The sequence below is a fragment of the Terrapene carolina genome, unplaced genomic scaffold (assembly GCF_002925995.2).
Source record: "Terrapene carolina triunguis isolate 2854851 unplaced genomic scaffold, T_m_triunguis-2.0 Scaffold837, whole genome shotgun sequence".
Taxonomy (NCBI): domain Eukaryota; kingdom Metazoa; phylum Chordata; order Testudines; family Emydidae; genus Terrapene; species Terrapene triunguis.
Genome location: NW_020665188.1, coordinates 4,905,012 through 4,924,376, shown reverse-complemented (window position 1 = coordinate 4,924,376; position 19,365 = coordinate 4,905,012).

Genomic DNA, 19,365 nt, shown 5'->3' with positions numbered 1-19,365 from the left:
GTGATTTAACACACTGTCTTGTGAAAAAGAGACATAGCTGAGACTGGACAAGGAGGAGGAACTCTTACCAGGTTGCAATCTAGTCTGGATGCAGTGCCATAAAATACTGACCAGCTGCAAGAAAACTAATTGAAGACCATGAGCCTGATTGCCACTGTCTTACTCAATTTACACCAAAGTAACTCCATTGAAATTGGAGGGTAGTATAAAGCCTGTGTGCCCCACCTCTGTATTGCCCAAGCTAAGTAGTCTGTTGCCATATGATTATTGCCTGATCTATTTTCTTGCTTCCATCTTAAGATTTTTTTACTTGCTGTTTGCAAAATAAATCAGAGGCACCCATTTTATTGTATTTACATATGTAAGTGGGGGAATGGTCCCGCTATTGTGGGGGACTTTTCTGGCTTAAAAATTACCCCGGTGAAATGGGCTAGCGGAAGGATCTGAGGGTATGTCTACACTACGAAATTAGGTCGAATTTATAGAAGCCGGTTTTATAGATATCGGTTTTATACAGTCGATTGTGTGTGTCCCCACATAAAATGCTCTAAGTGCATTAAGTTGGCGGACTGCGTCCACAGTATCGAGGCTAGCGTCGACTTCCGGAGCGTTGCACTGTGGGTAGCTATCCCACAGTTCCCGCAGTCTCCGCCGCCCATTGGAATTCTGGGTTGAGATCCCAATGCCTGATGATGCAAAAACAGTGTCGCAGGGGGTTATGGGTACATGTCATCAGGCCCCTCCCCCTCCGTCAGAGCAACGGCAGACAATCGATTCGCGCCTTTTTACCTGGGTTACCTGTGCAGACAACATACCACGGCAAGCATGGAGCCCGCTCAGCTCAGCTCACCGTCACCATATGTCATCTGGGTGCCGGCAGACGTGGTACTGCATTGCTACACAGCAGCAGCTAATTGCCTTTTGGCAGTAGACGGTGCAGTATGACTGGTAGCCGTCATCGGCGATCTGGGTGCTGGCAGACGTGGGGCTGCATTGCTACACAGCAGCAGCCCCTTGCCTTTTGGCAGTGGATGGTGTATTATGACTGGTATCCGTCATTGTCGTATTCCTCAGTGAGTTCAATCAGAGGCACCTGGGCAGACATGTTTTGTCTCCTGGAGACTCAGTCCTGCCAGCAGTCCTATTGAACCGTCTTGACGATGATGGCTAGCAGTCATAGTACAGTATCTTCTGCCAAGCACCCAGAAGATGCCGATGGCTATCAGTCATGCTGCACTGTCTGCTGCCAGCTTAAGATGTAAAAAATAGATGGACCAGATTTGTTCTGTATTCATTTGCTTCCCCCTCCCTCCGTGAAATCAACGGCCTGCTAAACCCAGGGTTTTGAGTTCAATCTTTGGGGGGGCCATTCTGTGTGACAGTTGTTTGTGTTTCTCCCTGATGCACAGCCACCTTTGTTGATTTTAATTCCCTGTACCTGTAAGCCATGTCATCACTCGCCCCTCCCTCCCTCCGTCAGACACCAGTTTCACACCTTTTTTCAGCCCAGACTCCATAGCACTGGGATCATGGAGCCCGCTCAGATCACCGCGGCAATTATGAGCACTATGAACACCATGCGCATTGTCCGGGAGTATATGCAGAGCCAGGACATGCCAAAGCAAAACCAGGACCAGCCGAGGAGGCGATTGCAGCGCAGCAACGAGAGTGATGAGGAAATTGACATGGACATAGACCTCTCACAAAGTACAGGCCCCAGCAATGTGCAAATCATGGTGTTACTGGGGCAGGTTCATGCCGGGGAACGCCGATTCTGGGCCCGGGAAACAAGCACAGACTGGTGGGACCGCATCATGTTGCAGGTGTGGGACGATTCCCAGTGGCTGCGAAACTTTCGCATGCGTAAGGGCACTTTCATGGAACTTTGTGACTTGCTTTCCCCTGCCCTGAAGCGCCAGAATACCAGGATGAGAGCAGTCCTCACAGTTGAGAAGCGAGTGGCGATAGCCCTGTGGAAGCTTGCAACGCCAGACAGCTACTGGTCAGTCGGGAATCAATTTGGAGTGGGCAAATCTACTGTGGGGGCTGCTGTGATCCAAGTTGCCAGGGCAATCAAAGACCTGCTGATAACAAGGGTAGTGACTCTGGGAAACGTGCAGGTCATAGTGGATGGTTTTGCTGCAATGGGATTCCCAAACTGTGGTGGGGCGATAGACGGAACCCATATCCCTATCTTGTCACCGGAGCACCAAGCGACCGAGTACATAAACCGCAAGGGGTACTTTTCCATGGTTCTGCAAGCCCTGGTGGATCACAAGGGACGTTTCACCAACATCAATGTGGGATGGCCGGGAAAGGTACATGATGCTCGCGTCTTCAGGCACTCTGGTCTGTTTCGAAAGCTGGAGGAAGGGACTTTCTTCCCGGACCAGAAAATAACCGTTGGGGATGTTGAAATGCCCATCGTTATCCTTGGGGACCCAGCCTACCCCTTAATGCCATGGCTCATGAAACCGTACACAGGCAGCCTGGACAGTAGTCAGGACTTGTTCAACTATAGGCTGAGCAAGTGCCAAATGGTGGTGGAATGTGCATTTGGACGTTTAAAAGTGCACTGGCACAGCTTACTGACTCGGATAGACCTCAGCAAAACCAATATCCCCATTGTTATTGCTGCTTGCTGTGCGCTCCACAATATCTGTGAGAGTAAGGGGGAGACATTTATGGCAGGGTGGGAGGTTGAGGCAAATCCCCTGGCCGCTGATTACATGTAGCCAGACACCAGGGCAGTTAGAAGAGTACAGCAGGGCACGGTGCGCATCAGAGAAGCTTTGAAAACAAGTTTTGTGACTGGCCAGGCTACGGTGTGAAACTTCTGTTTGTTTCTCCTTGATGAACCCTCCGCCCCCCGCTGATTGACAGCGCGGACGCCACAGCACTGCGAGCATAGAGCCCGCTGCGATCATCGCTGCAGTTATGGCCGTTGTCAACACCTCGCACCTCATCATCCACCTTTTCCAGAGGCAGATGCTGAGAAATCGGGCGAGGAGGCTACGGCAGCGCGGTGAGGACATTAAGTCTGAGAGGGGCACAGACCTCTCGCAAAGCACGGGACCCCGCACCGTGGACATCATGGTGGCAATGGGTCATGTTGATGGTGTGGAACGGCGATTCTGGGCCCGGGAAACAAGCACGGACTGGTGGGACCGCATAGTGCTGCAGGTCTGGGATGAATCACAGTGGCTGCAAAACTTTCGGATGCGTAAGGGACCTTTCCTGGAACTTTGTGAGTTGCTGTCCCCTGCCCCGAAGCGCAAGGACACCCGGATGCGAGCAGCACTGACTGTCCAGAAGCGAGTGGCCATAGCCCTCTAGAAGCTTGCAACACCAGACAGCTACCGGTCAGTCGCGAATCACTTTGGAGTGGGCAAATCTACCGTGGGGGTTGCTGTGATGCAAGTAGCCAACGCAATCGTTGATCTACTGCTCTCAAAGGTAGTGACCCTGGGAAACGTGCAGGTGATCATAGATGGCTTCGCTGTGATGGGATTCCCAAACTGCGGTGGGGCTATAGATGGAACTCACATCCCTATCCTGGGACCGGCCCACCAGGCCAGCCAGTACGTTAACCAAAAGGGCTACTTTTCAATGGTGCTGCAAGCACTGGTGGACCATAGGGGACGTTTTACCAACATCAACGTCGGATGGCCGGGCAAGGTTCATGATGCTCGCGTTTTCAGGAACTCTGGTCTGCTTAGACGGCTGCAGGAAGGTATTTACTTCCCAGACCACAAAATAACTGTTGGGGATGTGGAGATGCCTATAGTCATCCTCGGGGACCCAGCCTACCCGCTAATTCCCTGGCTCATGAAGCCCTATACAGGCGCCCTGGACAGTGAAAAAGAACTCTTCAACTACCGGCTGAGCAAGTGCAGAATGGTGATGGAGTGTGCTTTTGGACGTCTGAAGGGGAGATGGAGAAGCTTACTGACTCGCTCTGATCTCAGCGAAACCAATATCCCCATCGTTATTGCAGCTTGCTGTGTGCTCCACAATCTCTGTGAGAGCAAGAGGGAGACGTTTATGGCGGGGTGGGAGGTTGAGGCAAATCGCCTGGCTGCTGATTACGCCCAGCCAGACAGCCGGGCGATTAGAAGAGCCCAGCGGGACGCGCTGTGCATCCGGGAAGCTTTGAAAGCTAGGTTCCAGAGTGAGCAGGGTAACCTGTGACTATTAAGTTTGTTTAAACAGAAGCTGAACCCTGTCCCCGTTTCTTTACCCAGTTAATGTTGACTATCCTCTCCAGTTACCAACCCTCTTCCCCCCCTTCCAACACACCTTTAAAAATAAAATAAATGGAACTTTGTTAATGAACACCTTTTTCTTTATTAAGGATTTCATGGTAAAGTGTTGAAACTGGGACACAGACTGTGGTGGGGAGCGGGCGTAGTGATGGAAAGGACGCTTCTAAACTCGAGGAATGACAGGCTCCTGCTCCTAGAGCGGTCCGCAGTGGTGGACTGGTTGTTTCAACGGAGCCTGCCACCCCTCCTTTTCGGGACTCTGTGTGTGGGGGCTATGTGACTTTGTGGCGGGGGAGGGCGGTTACAGATCCCCTGCTGCGTGGCTCTGTCATCCAGGCTAAGGACCGCTGCATAAGATCTGTATCCGCCCTCCCCCCACCACAAACTCACATAGCCCCCCCACACAGAACATGAAAACCACCTCCCAGACTGACCAGGGTGCCTAGTGACTGCAATGTGTGTGTGACCTTCTGCTGAACCTGCCCCCGTGTCTGTACCCTGGTAAAGGTGACTGTGCTCTCCAATTACCAACCCCCTTCCCCCCCTTCAACACACTGTTCTCTAAAAGAACATGACGGAAACAGTAATTAACAGAAACGTATTTTTTATTAAGAACTACACAGTTAGGGGATGAAACTGGGACGGGGGCTTGGGTGAGGTGCATTTGGTGGGAAGGAAAGGACTTATCAAATCTTTGGGAATGAGAGCCTTCTGTTACTTGAGCAGTCTGCAGGGGTGGAGTGACTGTTTTCACGGCCCCTGCTGCCCCTCCTTCTTGGGACTTTGGGTGAGGGGGGGGTGGGACTTTGTGGCGGGGGAGGGCGGTTAGAGAGAGAATGCAGCGGGGCTCTGTCCTCCTGCCTCCGGTCCAGCAGAACATCTACAAGGCACCGGAGCGTGTCCATTTGCTCCCTCATTAGTCCAAGCAGCGTTTGAGTCGCCTGCTGGTCTTCCTGCCGCCACCTGTCCTCCTGTTCGCTGTGTGATCGCTGGTATTGCGACATGTTCTCCCTCCACTGGGTCTGCTGTGCCGCCTCGGCTCGGGAGCAGCCCATAAGTTCTGAGAACATCTCGTCCCATGTCCTTCTCTTTCGTCGCCTGATCTGCGCCAGCCTCTGGGAGGGGGATGCCGGGGTAGCTCGGGAGACACTCGCAGCTGTGGGATGGGAAAAAGGGAGTGAATTCCTCAGAAAGATACAGTTTTGCGAACAATGAATATAGACTTTCTCTGTGAACAAGACCATGCACAGCACCTATCACATGCGCACTCAATACAAGGTCGAATTTTCAGCCTTCCCATCGAGTGCCTGGGGTCTTGCTGTACAGATCACACAAGCGGGGCCAGACAACGGAATTCAGCTAGCAGGCGGACATGGTAAGCCGTAGACTTTTGGCTACTTAAAGCTTAATTTATAGCAGTGTCCTCCTTTCACGTTGCAAGCAATGCTCCTAGCGTTGGCCAGTTCCTGCTGCCGGCAATCCGGCCAGCATGAACTCTGCCCCTGTCCCACCCCCCTCGCGGCTGTCCCCGGGAAAGATCCCTCCATGCTGCCCCTGTCACGCCTCCACCGCGTGGCTGTAAACGGCCGGTTACAGTTATGTAAAGGAACAGGCAATCAGTCCCAATACTAACATTCCCCTAATTCAAAGCAGGTCACCTTGAGTGATATCACTCTGATGAGGATTTCGGAGACAGAGAAAGACCGCATGCTGTGTGAATGTCAGCAAGCACCAGGGCCATATGCCACCATGCTTTGCGAGGCAATGATCCCGGAGTACTTGCTGCTAGCCTGGCGCGGAAAAGTTTCCTACCATGGAGGACGCAATAAGGCCGCTCTCCCCAGGAACCTGATGCAAAGGCTTTCACAATACCTCCAGGAGAGCTTCGTGGAGATGTCCCAGGAGGATTTCTGCTCTATCCCTGGACATATTGACAGAATTTTCCAGTAGCTGCACTGGCAAGGACTAAAAACTAAAGCGCCTAGGTCAAACTAATCATGAAAAACCCATTGTTAAGATACCATTCCTATTCTGTTCAAAATAAATGTTTAACACATTTACCTACTGCTGTTTCCCCTGGTTCACAGTCTGGGTTACCGCCTTGGGAGGGTTGGTAGGGGTTGGTAGACCTCTATGTCAAAATAAATAGCTTCGTTGTGTGGACGGGTGCAGGGTTAATTCGAGTTAATGGTGATAAATTCGACATAACCTCCTAGTGTAGACCAGGCCTTATTGAAGGCCAGCCTTCCAATGCTCGGGCAATCATCTGGGGTGGAGTGACTGGGTAGCCAGAGGCCCCCCCACTGTGTTCTTGGGCGTCTGGGTGAGGAGGCAATGGGACCTGGGGAGGAGGGCTGTTGGTTACACAGGGGCTGTAGCGGCGGTCTCTGCTCCTGCTGCCTTTCCTGCAGCTCAACCATATGCTGGAGCATATCAGTTTGATGCTCCAGCAGCCGGAGCATCGACTCTTGCCTTCTGTCTGCAAGCTGACACCACTTATCATCTTCAGCCCACCACTTGCTCTGTTCAGCCCGTGATTCGGCCTGCCACCTCTCCTCTCCTCTCGTTCATATTGTGCTTTTTTGCACTCTGACATTGACTGCCTCCACGCATTCTGCTGTGCTCTTTCAGCATGGGAGGACATCTGGAGCTCCGTGAACGTATCATCCCGAGTCCGCTGTTTTCTCCTTCTAATCTTCGCTAGCCTCTGCGAAGGAGAAACATTTGCAGCTGGTGGAGGAGAAGGGAGAGGTGGTTAAAAAAGACACATTTTAGAGAACAATGGGTACACTCTTTCACGTTAAATTTTGCTGTTCACATTACACAGCACATGTGCTTTCGTTACAAGGTCGCATTTTTCCTCTTATATTGAGGGCCTGCCGGTTTGGTGTGAGAGATCACTCACGCAGTGCCAGGCAACAGAATTCAGCTTGCAGGCAGCCATGGTAAGCCACAGTCTTTTGGCTTTTTTAACCTTCATAACATGTGGGAATGGTTTCAATCAGCAGCGCCCTCATTTCCCATACCAAGGACCCATTGGGTTGGCCATTTAAAATGGGTTTGCAATGTAAAAGGAGGGGCTGGGGTTTTCGGGTTAACATGCAGCACAAACCCAACTACCCCCCCCACACACACACCCAATTCTCTGGATGATCACTTCACCCCTCCCCCCCACCGCGTGGCTAACAGCGGGGAACATTTCTGTTCAGCCGAGCAGGAACGGGCACCTCTGAATGTCCCCTTAATAAAATCACCCCATTTCAACCAGGTGACCGTGAATGATATCACTCTCCTGAGGATAACAAAGAGAGATAAGGAATGGATGTTGTCTGCATGCCAGCAAACACCGGGACCATACGCTGCCATGCTTTGTTATGCAATGATTCCAGACTACGTGATACTGGCCTGGTGTGGTAAAGTGTCCTACCATGGCGGATGGGATAAGGCAGCCCTCCCTAGAAACCTTTTGCAAAGGCTTTGGGAGTACGTGAAGGAGAGCTTTCTGGAGATGTCCCTTGGAGGATTTCCGCTCCATCCCCATACACGTTAACAGACTTTTCCAGTAGCTGTACTGGCCGCAATTGCCAGGGCAAATTAATCATTAATCATTAAACACGCTTGCTTTTAAACCATGTGTAATATTTACAAAGGTACACTCACCAGAGGTCCCTTGTGTGCCCTCAGGGTCTGGGAGCACACCTTGGGTGAGTTCGGGGGTTACTGGTTCCAGGTCCAGGGTGATAAACATATCCTGGCTGTTGGGGAAACCGGTTTCTCCGCTTGCTTGCTGTGAGCTCTCTTCATTGTCTTCATCATCATCTTCCTCGTACCCCGAATCTGCTTCCCTGTGGCATGTTTCTCCATTGATGGAGTCAAAGCACATGGTTGGGGTAGTGGTGGCTGCACCCCCTAGCATCGCATGCAGCTCCACGTAGAAGCGGCATGTTTGTGGCTCTGCCCCGGACCTTCCGTTTGCCTCTCTGGCTTTGTGGCAGGCTTGCCTTAGCTCCTTAATTTTCACGCAGCACTGCTGTGCGTCCCTGTTATGGCCTCTGTCCTTCATGGCCTTTGAGACCTTTTATAATATTTTGCCATTTCGTTTACTGCTACGGAGTTCAGCTAGCACTGATTCGTCTCCCCATATGGTGAGCAGATCCCGTACCTCCCGTTCGGTCCATGCTGGAGCTCTTTTGCGATCCTGGGACTCCATCATGGTTACCTGTGCTGATGAGCTCTGCGTGGTCACCTGTGCGCTCCACGCTGGGCAAACAGGAAATGAAATTCAAACGTTCGCGGGGCTTTTCCTGTCTACCTGGTCAGTGCATCTGAGTTGAGAGTGCTGTCCAGAGCGGTCACAATGGAGCACTGTGGGATAGTTCCCGGAGGCCAATAACGTCGAATTCCGTCCACATTACCCCAGATCCGACCCGCAAAGGCCGATTTTAGCGCTAATCCCCTCGTCGGAGGTGGAGTAAAGAAACCGGTTTAAAGGGCCCTTTAAGTTGAAAAAAAGGGCTTCATCATGTGGACGTGTCCAGGCTTAATTCGATTTAACGCTGCTAAAGTCGACCTAAACTCGTAGTGTAGACCAGGCCTGAGTCCTCGCTCCCACTTCTTTTCACCCAGAGGCCTACCTGACCTTGAGGGCTCCCCTTCCACTCTCCTGTGTGGCAGAGTCCTTGTAACCCCAACAAGGCTGGGCTCAGGATTCCTGGAGGGCTCAATCCCCAACCTTGTCATGGTTACTTAGGGCAGGGGCTAGGATGTCCCCACTGCGGGGTGCTCTGTCTGCACTGGTTGCTTCCCTGACCCACTGATCATTGCATATAGTTCAAGCAAACACAATTTATGAAACAGCAATCAATTTTAAAAATAAGGAAAAAATGGGAATGGTTAAAGGAAAACCAGTCACCCTGCTCTGTGGGCATGAGGACACCACAAACAGTCATCGCTGGAATGTAAGGGAAGTTCACAGTCTGTTCCTCACACATCCCAGGCCTCCTGCCCAGGCCCTGGCTGTGCTGCAGGGATCCTGTGGGTCGATCACTTGCGGTGGCTACGTGCCTTCAGGCTGTAGGTGGCGGGACCCTTCTTCCTGTTGGGGTTACGATTCCCCTCCCAAGTCTGGCCTGTAAGGCCTCTTGGCTGGGGGTGTCTCCCTGCACTGGGCCTGCTGCCCAGGGTCCTCCCTCACTTTCCCCAGCTGCTCACCGCACCCGGCTCCGGACTGCTCCAGCTCCACTCTGCCTCAGCACTGCAGCTCTGCCTCCAGTGTGGCTCCCTGGGCTGCTTCTCTGGCCCCTCTGGCTCTGGTTGCTGCAGCTCTCCTCCCAGCACAGATCTGTTCCCTGGGCTTCTTCTGTGGCTCTGCTCCCAGCACTGACCTGCTCCCTGGGCTGCTTCTCTGGTTCTCCCTAACAGAATTTTCCAGATCACAGGCCCTGGTTCTCATGGGGGACTTCAAGCACCCTGACATCTGCTGGGAGAACAATATAGCAGTGCAGACAATCCAGGAAGTTTTTGGAGAGTGTTGGGGATAACTTCCTGGTGCAAGTCCTGGAGGAACCAATGAGGGGCCATGCTCCTCTTGACCTGCTGCTCAAACAGGAAAGAATTGGTAGGAGAAGTAGAAGTGGGTGGCAACCTGGGCAGCAGTGACCATGAGATGGTCGAGTTCAGGATCCTGACAAAAGGAAGAAAGGAGAGCAGCAAAATACGGACCCTGGACTTCAGAAAAGCAGACTTCGAATCCCTCAGGGAACTGATGGGCAGGATCCCCTGGGAAACTAATATAAGGGGGAAAGGTGTCCAGGAGAGCTGGCTGTATTTCAGAAAAGACTTATTGAGGCAGGGCGCAGGAACAAACCATCCCGATGTGCAGAAAGAAAGTGAATATGGCAGGCGACCAGCTTGGCTTAACAGAGAAATCTTTGGTGAGCTTAAACACAAAAAGAAAGCTTACAAGAAGTGAAAATTTGGACAGATGACTAGGGACGAGTATAAAAATATTGCTCGGGTGTAATCAGGAAGGCCAAAGCACAACTGGAGTTGCAGCTAGCAAGGGATGTGAAGGGTAAGAAGAAGGGTTTCTACAGGTTTGTTAGCAACAAGAAGAAGGTCAGGGCAAGTGTGGGACCCTTATTGAATGGGGGAGGCAACCTAGTGACAGATGATGTGGAAAAAGCTGAAGCATTCAATGTTTTCTTTGCCTCGGTCTTCATAGACAAGGTCAGCTCCCAGACTGCTGCACTAGGCAGCACAGTACGGGGAGGAGGTGAGCAGCCCTCAGTGGTGAAAGAACAGGTTAAGGACTATTTAGAAAAGCTGGACATACACAAGTCCATGGGGCTGGATGCAATGCATCCGAGGGTGCTGATGGAGTTGGCAGATGCAATTGCAGAGCCATTGGCCATTATCTTTGAAAACTCGTGGCAATTGGGGGAGGTCCCTGACGATTGGAAAAAGGCAAATATAGTGCCCATCTTTAAAAAATGGAAGAAGGAGAACCCGGGGAACTACAGACCGGTCAGCCTCTCGTCAGTCCCTGGAAAAATCATGGAGCAGGTCCTCAAAGAATCTATTTTGAAGCACTTGGAGGAGAGGAAGGTGATCAGGAACAGTCAACATGGATTCACCAAGGGCAAGTCATGCTTGACCAACCTGATTGCCTTCTATGATGAGATAACTGGCTCTGTGAATATGGGGAAAGCAGTGGATGAGATATACTTTGACTTTAGCAAACTTTTGATACGGTCTCCCACAGTATTCTTGCCAGCAAGTTAAAGAAGTATGGATTGGATGAATGGACCATAAGGTGGATAGAAAGCTGTTTAGATCATCGGGCTCAATGGGTAGTGATCAATGGCTCGATGTCTAGTTGGCAGCCGGTATCAAGCGGAGTGCCCCAGGGGTCACTCCTGGGGCCAGTTTTGTTCAACATCTTCATTAATGATCTGGTGATGGGATGGATTGCACCCTCAGAAAGTTCATGGATGACACTAAGCTAGGGGGAGAGGTAGATATGCTGGAGGGTAGGGATAGGGTCCACAGTGACCTAGACAAATTGGAGGATTGGATCAAAAGAAATCTGATGAAGTTCAACAAGGACAAGTGCAGAGACCTCACTTAGGATGGAAGAATTCCATTGTGACGGGTTCGGTCAGAGAGACCCCCCTTGGGACTGTTACCTGATGTGCCGAGACTACCTCTGAGCCTGTTTTCTCTGCCAGTTTGGCCCTCCAGAACCCTGTATTGTTGAGCCAGACATGCAAGCCTGCTGCAGCACAGACCCAGGGTCTGAACCACGCCCCCAAAGCTGCAGACTTAACTGAAAACAGCTAGCAAGTGCTCCTGTCTCCAGCACCCAGACACCCCGCTCCCAATGGGATCCAAACCCCAAATAAATCCGTTTTACTCTGTATAAAGCTTTTATACTCTCTCTCCTGTGGGCGGAAACCCCTTTGCTCTTCTGTGCAAAATCACAGCAACAAGATGGAGTTTGTAGCCACCTGGGCAAGTCACATGTCCATGAACAGTTCGGCTTTTTGCAGGCTGACGCCATTGTTTACATGTCAGTTTGAACGTTCCCAGGAAAGCTCAGGTGTGGACTGGCATCTCCCAAAGTCCATTGTTAGTTAAGTACTTCCAATTACTTGAATAGACTCTTTATAATATGTTGGCCAAACCTCCCTTATGTGTTTCCTACATCAAACACTTCAAATACAAGCATAGAGCCAATGCTCATAACTTCAGATATAAAAATGATACATGCCAACAAATTGGATGAATATATTCAGTAGATCATAACCTTTGCAAAGATATGTTACTTGGCATATCTAGCACAAAGCATATTTCAGTTATGTCATATTTATACTCATAAGCATATTTCCATAAACATATAGAGTGCAACGTCACACCCGTTCACTGCTACAGGCTGGGGACCGACTGGCTAAGTGGCAGTTCTGCAAAAAAGGACCTGGGGATTACAGTGAACGAGAAGCTGGATATGAGTCAACAGTGTGCCCTTGTTGCCAAGAAGGTTAACGGCATATTGGACTGTATTAGTAGGAGCATTGCCAGCAGATTGAGGGAAGTGATTGTTGCCCTCTATTTGGCACTGGTGAGGCCACATCTGGAGTATTGTGTCCAGTTTTGGGCCTCCCACTACAGAAACAATGTGGTCAAATTGGAGAGAGTCCATTGGAGGGCAACGAAAATGATTAGGGGCTGGGGCACATGACTTATGAGGAGAGGCTGAGGGAACTGGTATTATTTAGTCTGCAGAAGAGAGGAGTGAGGGGGGATTTGATAGCAGCATTCAACTACCTGAAGGGGGTTCCAAAGAGGATGGAGTTAGGCTGTTCTCAGTGGTGGCAGATGACAGAACAAGGGGCAATGGTCTCAAGTTGCAGTGGGGGAGGTCTAGATTGAATATTAGGAAAAAACTATTTCACTAGGAGGGTGGTGAAGCACTGGAATGGGTTACCTAGGGAGGTGGTAGAATCTCCATCTTTAGAGGTTTTTAAGGCCCGGCTTGATAAAGTCCTGGCTGGTATGATTTAGTTGGTGTTGGTCCTGCTTTGAGCAGGGGGTTGGACTAGATGACCTCCTAAGGTCCCTTCCAACCCTAATGTTCTATGATTCTCTCTGGCCAGTGTGGCTCTGCTCTCCTGCTCAGCTCGGACCCCTGCTCTCTCCTTAGCTCGGCCCCATTCCGTTCCAGGCAATTCCAGCTCACAAGGAGGACTGGACCCCCCCCCGGCCTCCTGACTCTCTCATTAGCTTTCCTGCCCTGTCAATCAGGCTGACCTGGAACATTGGCCTCTCCCTATTTCTCCTGGGGACTGTCAGTCTCAGGGTCCTGCTTTCCTATTAACCCTTCCCCTTTGTTTTGGTACTGGGAGCTAGCCAACCAAAAAAAACCCCACTTAGTTTTAGTAAGGGGTCGTTCCCCCTTGCTAAAATTCTGCCACAGCCATAGTATTCACACCAGTACCTCCGGGCCCCATATTAGCAACATATACGCACATCATGTCATATAAAAAAAATCATTATAATTAACAAAAGAACATTTAACATATTTAACATTCAATGTCTACTTTTTCACACTATATGTGATAATTAGGGCCCTACCAAATTCACGCGTCACGGACTATGAAATCTGGTCTCCTCCCATGAAATCTTGCTTTTTGTGTGCTTTTACCCTATATTATATAGATTTCATGGGTGGAGACCAGCATTTTTCAAATTGGGGATCCTGACCCAAAAGGAAGTTGCGGGGAGAGGGGGCCATAAGATTATTTTAGGGGGGTTGCGGTATTGCCACCCTTTCTTCTGCGCTGCTGTGACGTTATTGACATAAACTATGACCGTATAGATCATTGTTGCAACCACTGTTATATATTTGCACCTAATCTTGTACAAAGGAGGTCCAGTAAGGTGTCTATGGAAAGGTTATGATTTGCTGGGTTTGATTATGCTATTTGTATGTGTGTATCATTTTTGTAGTTGAAGTTATGAATATTGGCTATGTACATGTATCTCAATGTGTTTTGATTCTAAGTAGCCTCAGTGAAGCATTTGGTCGCTTCTTGAGAAGGGACTATTCTCAGTAAGTGCCCAGTCAAGAAACACTTGGGTGAAAATGAACTTTGGGAGACACCAATTCACATCTGAGCTTTCCTGGGAATGTTCAAACTAACATGTAAACAATGGTGTCAGCCTGCAAAGAACTGAATCATGCATGGACATGTGACTTGCCCATGTGACTCCAAATTCCATCTTGCTGTGATTTTCCATAGTCCGAACAAAGGGGTGTCCTTCCACGGGCAGAGAATATAAAAGGCGCTGAAAACCCCTCCATCTTGTCTTCAATCATGCTTCTTACTTCTGGAGGAACCTTGCTGCAAACTGAAGCTCTGAACGACCTATTCCAGCTGTGGATGTACTCCAGAGACTTGATTTGAACCTGCAGTTTACTCCATCACTGCTTCAAGCCTGAACCAAGAACTTTGCCATTACTATATGTAATTGATTCCATTTAACCAATTTTAGCTCTCATCTATATCTTCTTCTTCGAGTGATTGCTCATGTGTATTCCACAATAGGTGTGCGTGCTCGCCACGTGCACCTGTGCCGGAAATTTTCCCCCTAGCAGTACCCATGGGGGGGAGCGCCCCCTGTGACCCCTGGAGTGGCGCCTGCCTGGCATGGTATACGGAGAGCTGCGTGCTCCCCACACCCTCAGTTCCTTCTTGCCGCTAGTGAAGGTGCGTCAGAACTGCTCTGCTCCAGCTTTGCTGTAGCTTGTCCTTGTTCGTTTAGTACCTGTGGTTAGTTAGCGTAGTTAGTTTAGTTAGTCAGTGAGCCTGGGCCGGGGCATGCCCCGAGCCCTGGGATTTAAGTCGTGCGATTCTTGTTGGCATTCTATGCCAAGTAGCAACCCACACAAAGACTGTTTGTGCTGCTTGGGAGAAACCCATATCAGCGAGAGGTGCAAGATTTGCAAATCGTTTAAGCCTCGGACCAAAAGAGAAAGGGACATTAGGCTTCGAGCCATTCTGATGGAGTCGGTGCTGACCCCGACCCCAGCATGCCGCTCTGAGCCGGTACCGCAGTGTCGGTACGCAGCGATCCGCCGGTACCATCGACCAGTCAGCACCGCTCCCCATCCACGGGGCACGCCAAGAGGGCCAAGAAGACTCCCTCTTCGCAGCAGCATTGAGGGAAGTCTGGGACAGAGGCTAGGCCCATGTCGGGCAGTCCTCGATCCCCACCGGGCCCTAGGCCTCCGACTCACGTAGAGCGGAGTAGCCCAGCCCCTTCGGAACAAGGATGTCCGGATGCTGTCCATGCCTGAAGCCCTCCAAGTGGCCTGGGACGTCTTGTCCATGCCGGTGCCCAGAGTGCCGCCAATGTCGGCCCCACACTCCAGAGGCAAGCCTCTGCTGGGATCTCCGCAGTCGCCCCTGGCTTGGTACCGGTCTTGGTCGAGGGAACATTCCCGATGCCGATCACCGCCCAGTGTCTGCTTGGGGCAGAGTCCACATGGATTGCCCTCGATGCCGACCAGACTCTCGGGCTGGGTTCCGTCCGGCACTGGTCCTCCTCAGAGAGCGGATATCGACGGGACCGCGGTGGACGTCGTTGTCAGGATGCTCATCCTCGGTACTGTGCCTGGAGTCTGACCAGGTGGTGGACTCTCTGGTGCCGGCCGACACCCAAAGCACCGCACCGGCCTCTTCGCCCCACCTGGAGAAGGCGATTGCGGCCCCACCTCCCTCCATCCCACAGGAGGACTTCAGGGCCCACCAAGAGCTCTTAAAGAGGGTGGCAGCAAACCTCCACCTCCAGGCAGAGGAGATGGAGGAGCCCTCGGACTCCTTGTTCAATGTGTTGTCCCCATCGGCACCAGGTAGGGTGGCCTTGCCGCTCCATGAAGAGGTGGCTAAAATTTCAAATTCCCTGTGACAAACACCGGCCTCGTTGGCCCCTATATCAAAAAAGGCAGAATGCAAGTACTTTGTACCCACTAAAGGGCATGAGTACCTATATACCCACCCGGCACCCAGCTCCCTGGTGGTCGAGTCGGTCAACCACAGGGAACGACAGGGTCAGCCAGCCCCGACCCCAAAGAACAAAGACTCTCAGAGGCTGGACTCTTTTGGAAGAAAAATTTATTCATCTTCAAGCTTCCAGTTACGAGTGGCAAACCATCAGGCCTTCTTGTGTCAGTATGAATTTAATCTGTGGGGCTCCCTGCCTAAATTTGAGGTCTCCCTCCAGGAGCGTGATAAGAAGGAGTTCAGGGCGCTGGTGGAGGAAGGGGCAATGGCAGCTCGGGCTTCCCTGCAGGCTGCCTCGGATGCTGCGGACACAGCTGCACTTTCAATGGCCTCCGCGGTGTCCGTGAGACTGGCGTCATGGCTCCTGCTCTCCGGGACCTCCAGCGAGGCGCAATCTTCCATGCAGGATCTCCTGTTTGATGGGAAAGCTCTGTTCACAGAGGAAACAGATACAAGGCTGCATGGCATGAAGGACTCCCGCACGACCCTCCAGACCCTGGGTCTCTGTGTCCTGGCTCCGGCAAAACCTAAGTTCAAGCCACAGCAGACTCCAACCCCGGCCACCCTCCCGAAGTATGAGGCCACCCATAGGAAGCAACGGCACTATAAGAGATGCCCTCACAGGCAGTCTCGGCCTGCCCCACAGCCTGGAACCTCCAAGGGCAAGCAGGCGGGGAAAAGGCAGTTTTGATGGGACGGTCGAGGGCAACCCACCAGTCCTCATCAGGGATCCAACCCCAATAAAGCTTCCCTTCTCCAACTGGTTGTGTGCTTTCCTTCCAGAATGGTCTCAGCTCACTTCGGACTGATGGGTCCTCAACACCATCACCCGGGGTTACACCCTCCAGTTTACCTCCTCCCCACCCAACCACCCCCCACCCCCGTCCCTCCTGGGGGACCCCTCGCACGAAGCTCTGCTCAAGCAGGAGGTGGGGCAGCTCCTAGGACTAGGAGCGATAGAGGCGGTGCCCGAGGAGTTAATGGGCAAGGGATACTACTCCCGTTATTTCCTTATCCCGAAGGCCAAAGGGGGTCTCAGGCCCATACTGGACCTACGGGGTTTGAACCAGCACATGGTGAAGCTCAAGTTCCGCATGGTCTCCCTGGCCTCCATCATCCCCTCCCTGGATCCCGGGGACTGGTACGCTGCCCTCGATCTGCAGGACGCATACTTCCACATCCACAAATTCGAGGGGCACAGGCGCTTCCTCCGTTTTGTGGTGGGACAGAATCATTACCAATTTATGGTCCTCTCGTTTGGGCTGTCCACTGCCCCCAGAGTGTTTACAAAATGCATGTCAGTGGTAGCGACCTACCTCAGGAGCATGGGGTACAGATATTTCCCTATCTGGACGATTGGCTTGTCAAGGGCACCTCCCGGTCACAGGTGAGGGATCACATGGTGCTCCTCCTGTCCACGTGCACTGCCTTGGGCCTACTGGTAAACAACACCAAGTTCACGTTAGTCCCGGTCCAACGCATAGAGTTTATTGGGGCACTCCTGGACGCAGTGTCGTCCAAGGCCTCTCTCCTGCCAGACAGGTTCGAGACCCTGAAAGGTCTCATCGACTCGGTCACAAGGTTCCCGGTGACAACAGCCAGGGTTTGCCTGCAGCTCTTGGGTCATATGTCGGCATACACGTACGTGGTCCGTCATGCCAGACTCAGGGTGAGGCCCCTCCAGCTCTGGTCAGCCTCAAATTTCTCCCAGGCCACGGACAGGATGGACAAGGTCCTCACTGTGCCAGATGCTGTGATTACCTCCCTGTGGTGGTGGTCCACCCCGAACAACATGCTCCAAGGGGTCCCATTCAGGGACAGGGCCCCGTTGCTGGAGCTGGTGTCCGATGCGTCAGACCTCGGTTGGGGGGCCCATGTGGGGAGCTTTCAGACCCAAGGCCTGTGGCCGGCTCAGGACCTGATTAGGTACCTACACATAAACGTCAAGGAGCTCAGAGCGGTGCGGCTGGCATATATGGCCTTCCACTCGCACCTGGAGGGCAAGGTAGTCAGAGTCCTCACGGACAACACAGCCTCGAAATTCTATATCAACAGGCAAGGTGAGGCCCGCTCCTCTTCCCTTTGCCTCGAAGCCCTCAGGCTGTGGGACTTCTGTATAGCCCACGACATCCACCTGAAGGCCTTCCACTTACTGGGCGCCCGCAACGAGAGGGCAGATCGCTTGAGCAGGGACTTCTCCTCACAACACAAGTGGTCCCTCCACCTGGAAGTGGCCCACCGGCTCTTCTGAAGGTGGGGAACTCCCCAGGTGGACCTATTCGCGACTCGGCAGAACCGACGATGCCCCCGGTTCTGCTCCAGGGGGGACCTGGGGTGGGGCGCTATCTCCGATACCTTTCTCCTGTCCTGGTCAGGCTGGCTTCTCTACGCCTTCCCCCCGTTCCCTCTAATCAGCAGGGTCCTGGAGAAGATAAAGTTGGACAAGGCCTGAGTCCTCCTGATTGCCCCGGCGTGGCCCAGGCAGTATTGGTACGGGACCCTCACGGGCCTGGCGGTAGCTCCGCTGTGGCCATTGCCACTCTGCCCGGACCTGCTCTCACAGGACCAGGGCCGCCTCCTCCATCCCAACCTAGCGGCTCTTCACCTTACGGCGTGGCTGCTCAATGGTTAGGTGGAGAGGAAAGAACATGCTCAGAGCAAGTTCAGCGCGTCCTCCTCGAAAGTAGACGGCCCTCAACTCGCCGCGCTTATTTGGCAAAGTGGTCCCCGTTTTCTAGGTGGGCAACAGACCAGGGTGTCTCCCCAGTGACCGCCCCGATCCAGCTTATCCTTGATTACCTTGATTACCTCGTCCGTCAAGGTGCACCTGGCGGCCATATCGGCCTTCCATCCGCTGGTGCAAGGACACACGGTGTTTTCCCATGCTATGACTGGCTGGTTCCTTAAGGGTCTAGACTGTCTTTTCCCATATTCTAGACCCCCGGTTCCACAGTGGGACCTAAACCTGGTGTTGGCTCGTCTCACGGGGCACCTGTTTGAACCACTGGCCACGTGCTCTTGGTCTTACCTCTCATGGAAGGTGGCCTTCCTGGTTTCTATCACATCGGCCAGGTGAGTCTCGGAGCTCAGGGCCCTGACCTCCGAACTGCCGTACACGGTCTTTCATAAGGACAAGGTCCAGCTGCACCCAAACCCTGTGTTCCTCCCGAAGGTGGTCTCTGCCTACCACGTGGGCCAGGACATTTTTCTACCAGTCCTCTGCCCCATGCCTCAGGCGTCCAGTGAGGAGTGTCGTCTCCACACGCTCGACGTGCGGCGGGCTCTGGCTTTCTACCTCGAGCGGACTAAGCCGTTCAGAAAGTCCTCGCAACTGTTTGTTACCTCGGCTGAGCGCACGAGGGGCCAGCGGATTTCCACTCCGCGGCTTTCCAATTGGATCATTTTGTGCATCCGTTCCTGTTATGAGCTGGTGGGCATTCCACCACCACCCATTGTGAGGGCACATTCAACCTGGGCACAGGCCTTGTTGGCTGTCTTCGTGGCCCACGTCCCCATCCAGGACATTTGTAGGGCCA